At 39.9% G+C, this 5,918-nt stretch overlaps 1 pseudogene; it reads right to left on the reverse strand.

Annotated features, from left to right (window-relative positions):
- Positions 1-1,919: 1,919 nt before the first annotated feature.
- The window catches only part of LOC132169619 (transcription factor TGA1-like), a 16,038-nt pseudogene continuing 12,039 nt past the window's right edge, over positions 1,920-5,918 (reverse strand).

Consider the following 5,918-nt stretch of genomic DNA (forward strand, 5'->3'; position numbering starts at 1 on the left):
GCACAACACCTGATATGCATAAACTGACTCTCTAATATGGCGCCCTCCTTATTACTAGTTCTCATCTTCACAAACTCCAAAGCACCATCATTGGTGGAAGCATTGTCAACTGTGATAGTGAAAATGTTACGAATACCCCACTCAAGGATATACGACAAAATCTTCTCCCCAATGGTATCAGCTTTGTGATTAGGAATTAAACAAAAGTTTAGAATTCTTTTGTGTAAGTTCCAATCACTATCAACAGAATGAGAGGTGATTACCATGTAATTAAGGTTTTGAATCGAAGTCCACGTATCAGTGGTAAGACAAACCCGAACCCCAATTGTCATAAACATTGCCCTCAACTTTTCCTTCTCAGACAAGAAGAGCTTAACACAATCCTTCATCATAGTATAACGAGAATGAATTGAAAACTTTGGCTCAACTATATTCATAAAATCCCGAAACCCTTCACCTTCCACAAACCTAAATGGCAACTTATCCTTAATTATCATCTTAGCAATTACTTCCCTTATTTTCTCAGCATTGTATTGAGTAATCACCAAATTACCAACAGATCCTTCTCCCACTGCCATTTAGCCTTCCCTCTTACCCTCAAAACTTAACTTTAATTGCGACTTATCATCTTTATCAAACCTACCGGAATAGTTTTTGCAAGTATTCCTCAAATGCCCAAGCATGGCATTTGTACCATGCTTTCTAGTGTGACAACTAAACAATTTATTACAATACTTGCATTGTGATTTAGGATCCTTAGGATCACCCCCCTCTAACTTGGTAAAATGTTCCCACACCACTGATGTTTGCTCAGATTTTATAGGTTTTGGTGGGAGAGCTGAACTAGGGTTAGGAATAGATGACACAGAACTAGAACCAACATCACTACTTGAGTGACCATCCATGAGTCTACAATAAGTGGGAAAAAAAAAAAAAAAAAAACAAAACAAATCAATACAGCATAATCAGACCCAACATAATCAGACCATAAATTATTAACAACTAACAAGAATCATTAACAAAAATTGCTTATCAAAATAAAACCCTAACAAGAAAATCAAACCCAACATAATCAGACCTTTGCAGAACTTATTTCACAGCTCATATTAGAGTTTTTTAGCACAGAGAAGTCTCAATTAGTTATATCTTAATTAAAGCATTGACAAGGAAGAAGGGTGCATTTTATATGGAGCATTCTAGGATTGAAGAGGAAAACTTTTCTGCCACCACTACATTTCAATCACTTGATTGAAGAGAGGTAATGGAATAAAGGAGGCAACTTTTTCCAATATATATCCACTAATGTATATTACAAGTATTTAGTATTTACTGCATTTCTTATTGACATCTTATAGCATAAAAATCCATTAATGTATACCATGTGGCTCTCGTTTCACATGTCATTAATCTATGTAGGCCAAGAACAAATGTAAGCCAAACAAGAAATATACTAGGAGATAAGATTAACAAGAGGGGTTGGCGTCACATCAACAAACAAGAGAATCACACTAAAAAATCAACTTGCAAAGTAATTATTCTATATCTTAATTGAGTATATGATTACATATAAATGGGGAATGCTAGGTGCTCTCTTGGTATTCTCCAAATCTAAGTGGATATTATTTTCTAAAAACTAAGTGAGAAAAATAAGAACAACTTTTTTTCTGTTTTTTTTTTTTTTTTTTTTTTTGCTTTTTTGAAAAATAATATCTACCTAGGATACACCAAATATCAGGAGAGCACCTATCATTCTCTTATATAAATAGTGCCCACTTATTGAAAGAACAAGAACATAACGTAAAGGGAAAAGGATAAAATAACGTAAAGGAACATTGAACATTGATCACATAACGTAAAAGAACATTGATCACATAACGTAAAGGCTAATAAAACTTGAGATAGCAAAAGGATAAAGTCTCCTAATGGTGGCTGGTTGCGGACCCAAGAGACTTTAAAGTAAACAAGAACTCTTCATGATCAGCTACTTGCACAACTGTCTCAGGATAAACTTCAAACTTCAAACTTCAAATAACAATGAACTAGTTGTAGGCATAGGCATGATAGTAGTAGAATCCTGCACTGCCACTGCGTCAGTGTGACTATAAAACATAATTTCCAAACAACGAAAGTTTTATGTAAGGGAAAGGTAGCCCTCTACACGCTAAGTTTATATGATAATAAAAAGTTGTCGGAAGTAAAGAGTGAGCATGTGTAAGGCGAAACCAAACTTTCAAAAAACTATTTGGCCTAAGAGAAAAGATAGAAAAACAGTATCGAACTAAGATGGATGGAGTGCACCATACTAAAATTACGGCCATCACTATGATTGTCATGAGTGTTGCCAGATCCTCAGAGGTTGAATCTTACAACTCCATGCATACGGGAAGTAATAGGATGCAAGGTCATATGTAACAAATGAAAAGAGAAAGCTTTTACTCGTTAAGAAATTAAGATTTATGTCAAGTTTAATGAAAAAAAGTTGATTTATGAAGTATAATGATTTTTTTTTTTTAAAAAAAAAAAGATTAAGGACAATGTTTTGAGTTCAACAAGAGAAGTTTATGTTATATGTTATCTGGACTCCTAACTCTTTGCCTTAAATGATTTTCTAAATCGACCGTTTCAAATATTACTTGCTGAGAGCTTTTTGCTCTCATTTTGTACTTATTCCCCATTAAAGGTTTTGAGGCTAACAAGACAGAAAATTCACCTAATAAATACATACATGACATAGTTCCAACAGCTAGTGAACTTAAATTTAAAATCTGAAATATATGAGCTTTTAAGACAAGATAATGTATAAGCACAAAATTACATTAACTACAATTTTCCTCTCAGATAAAATGGCTCACGAGAACGAGTAGCCCAAACAAAGCTCAACGCTCGAAGGCGTTGGAAGTATTCTCCCAAAGCAAGCAGACCTCGAGCTGCCTGGTGGGTAGTCAGTGTTAGATAATATTATATTATTATTATTTACCTTCTTTGGTATTCTAGGGTTACTAGGTTTACCTTTCCTTATTCTACTAGGTCTGTATTATTCGCCTATATATAGGCCTCTTCTGTACATTATATTTGGTGATTCAATATACAACCGTATTCTCAACATGGTATCAGAGCACAGGTTCTGAATCACCTCAAAAATTTTCGCGTCTAATATTTTTCCTCCGGCGCCGCCAGTGTTATCCGGCGAATCCTTCTCTCTGATCCTCACGGTTCTTTATCTTCTCCTCGAGGTTTTCAGCGTATCACTATACCGCTTGAAAGCCCGGAAGACAACCGTCCCAGAGCTGCCGCACACAGCCATATCTGAGCCTACACGCGCCCTCACGCGCCGCCCAAAGGTTCGGCAATTCCGCCATTGCCGTCCAGCCACCGCCCGCCACGGTGGTCCGATTGCTTCCCTCAGGCCACCGATCGATAGATCTGCTCCCCAGGATTCCAGAACAGGCCTCAGATCATCCATACGACCGTTCACGCGCCCCCATGCGCCACCAGAAGTTCTGCGCGTCAGATCCACGCGCCAGTACACGCCTCCTCCGTTCGCGCGTGTACCACACGCGCCATCGCACCCACGTGCCACGCCATCCTTGCCATGTCAGCCCTAATTGCCACATCAGCATAGCCATGTCAGCCCTACGTGCCACATCATCAGTTCCACGTCAGCCTGTGTGCCACGTCATCAATATCAAGTCAGACCTTGCCACGTCAGCGTTGACTTTGACCGTTGACTTTTTGTTGACTTCCAGAGTTGACCAGGTGCTTTCTTACCTATTTTTTCGTCCTGATTTCATATTTGTAGTCTGTTTTTGCATTTGAGCCTTCCAGATGGCACAAAACGAGATTTTTCATCATGTTCAGACTGTATTGGATGGAACAAACTATATGTTGTGGTCTCAATCTATGCGCAGCTTTCTTAAAGGTCGCAAGCTTTGGCTTTATGTCACTGGGGAGATCCAAAAGCCAGTTAAAAAGGATTCTGAGGCAGATGAGGCTTTTACCACTCGTCTTATTGATTGGGATAGCAAACATCATCAGATTCTTACATGGTTCCGTAATACCACTATCCCATCTATTTATGCACTCTTTGGCAGCTTTGATGAAGCAAAGGGTGCTTGGGATATGCTTGCTTCTCGTTATTCTTCTGTAGATGGTGCTCACGAGTATCAGCTTTTGTTTGAACTTTTCCATCTCAGGCAGGAATCTGGTCAGAGTATCAATGATTTTCTTGCCCGCATGCAATTCTTGTGGAACCAAATTGATGTTTCTGATCCTATTTGGAAGGATCCCACTGATGCTCAGATGTATATTACCCGTAGAGATCAACATCACCTTCACCAATTTTTGATGGCTTTGCGTGATGATTTTGAGCCTGTTCGTGTGCAACTATTACATCGTTCTCCTCTTCCCACTTTGGACACTGCCATCTTCGAACTTGTCCGTGCCGAGACTAGATCGCAGACTATGCGCTCTCAGCCTAGTCATACAGTGTTGGCTGCACCATCCTTTGGCTCCTCGTCATTCCAGCGAGAGTATTATGACAGGTCAGGTACTTCTCGACTCCCTCCTAAGTCTTGCGATAATAATTACTGTCGCTATTGTCGACGTCGAGGGCACACTATTGACAAGTGTTGGCGTAAGGGAAGATCTAATGCACCCACAGCAGCAGTTGCTCATACTGAGAGTGGTTCATCTCCAGCTGCTCCCTCTTCAGTTGCCCCCTCTGGCCACGCATCAGGATCCAGTGTCACCTTATCTGCAGCTGACTTCGAGACAATAGTCAACCAGGTCGTCCTATCTCGTTCTGGTAATGCATCCTCCTCTGTCCTCTCAGTTTTGCCAGGTACCTCTTCCTCTTGGCTCTTTGACTCTGCTTGTTGCAATCACATGACACCTCACCCTACTTCCTCTACCACATCTGTACCTTCCCCTCATTCTTCATTCATTCGCACAGCTGATGGCTCCATTATGACTGTTAAAAATATAAGCACTATCAATACACCTTCCCTTTCTATTCCTGAAGTTTTTCATGTGCCTGGATTATCCTTCAATCTTCTTTCTGTTGGCCAACTGTGTGAACTTGGATATAGACTTGTTTTTGACTTTTCTGGTGTGCATGTACAGGATCCTCATACGAATCAGACCATTGGGACCGGGCGTAGAATTGGGCGTATGTTTGAACTATCATCCTTACATCTCCCCGCCACAGGCATCTCTGCTGCAGCCTCTTCATCATCACCATCTCTTACACTTTGGCATTCGCGTCTTGGTCATGCATCTGCCTCTCGCGTTCAATTTTTAGCTTCCAAGGGTTTGTTAGGTTCAGTTTCCAATAATTCTTTTGATTGTAGTTCATGTCAACTTGGTAAACAACCGGCTTTTCCATTTAATAATAGTGACTCTCATGCTACTGCTTCCTTTGATTTAATTCATTCTGATGTTTGGGGACCTTCTCCTGTTGCTAGTATGAGTGGCTCACGTTATTTTGTTATTTTTGTTGATGATTTCTCTCGTTACACTTGGGTGTTTTTAATGAAATCTTGTCGTGATTTATTGGATATTTATCGTACTTTTGCCAAAATGGTTGAAACCCAATTTTCAAAACCCATTAAGGCTTTTCGTTCTGATAATGCTTTAGAATATACTCAACATGATTTTCAAGCCATTCTAAAACATTATGGCACTGTTCCTCACCTGTCGAGTCCAGGCACCTCACAACAAAATGGTCGAGCTGAACGTAAACTTAGGCACATTTTAGACATTGTCCGTGCTCTTCTCATTTCCACATCTGTTCCTACCCGTTTTGGGGTGAAGCCACTCTCACGGCTGTCTACACAATCAATAGGTTGCCTACCCCTATCCTTGATAATTGCACTCCTCATGAGCGGTTGTTTCGCTCTATCCCTTCATATCATCATCTC

This window comes from Corylus avellana, chromosome ca2 (genome assembly GCF_901000735.1).
Source record: "Corylus avellana chromosome ca2, CavTom2PMs-1.0".
NCBI classification, from domain to species: domain Eukaryota; kingdom Viridiplantae; phylum Streptophyta; class Magnoliopsida; order Fagales; family Betulaceae; genus Corylus; species Corylus avellana.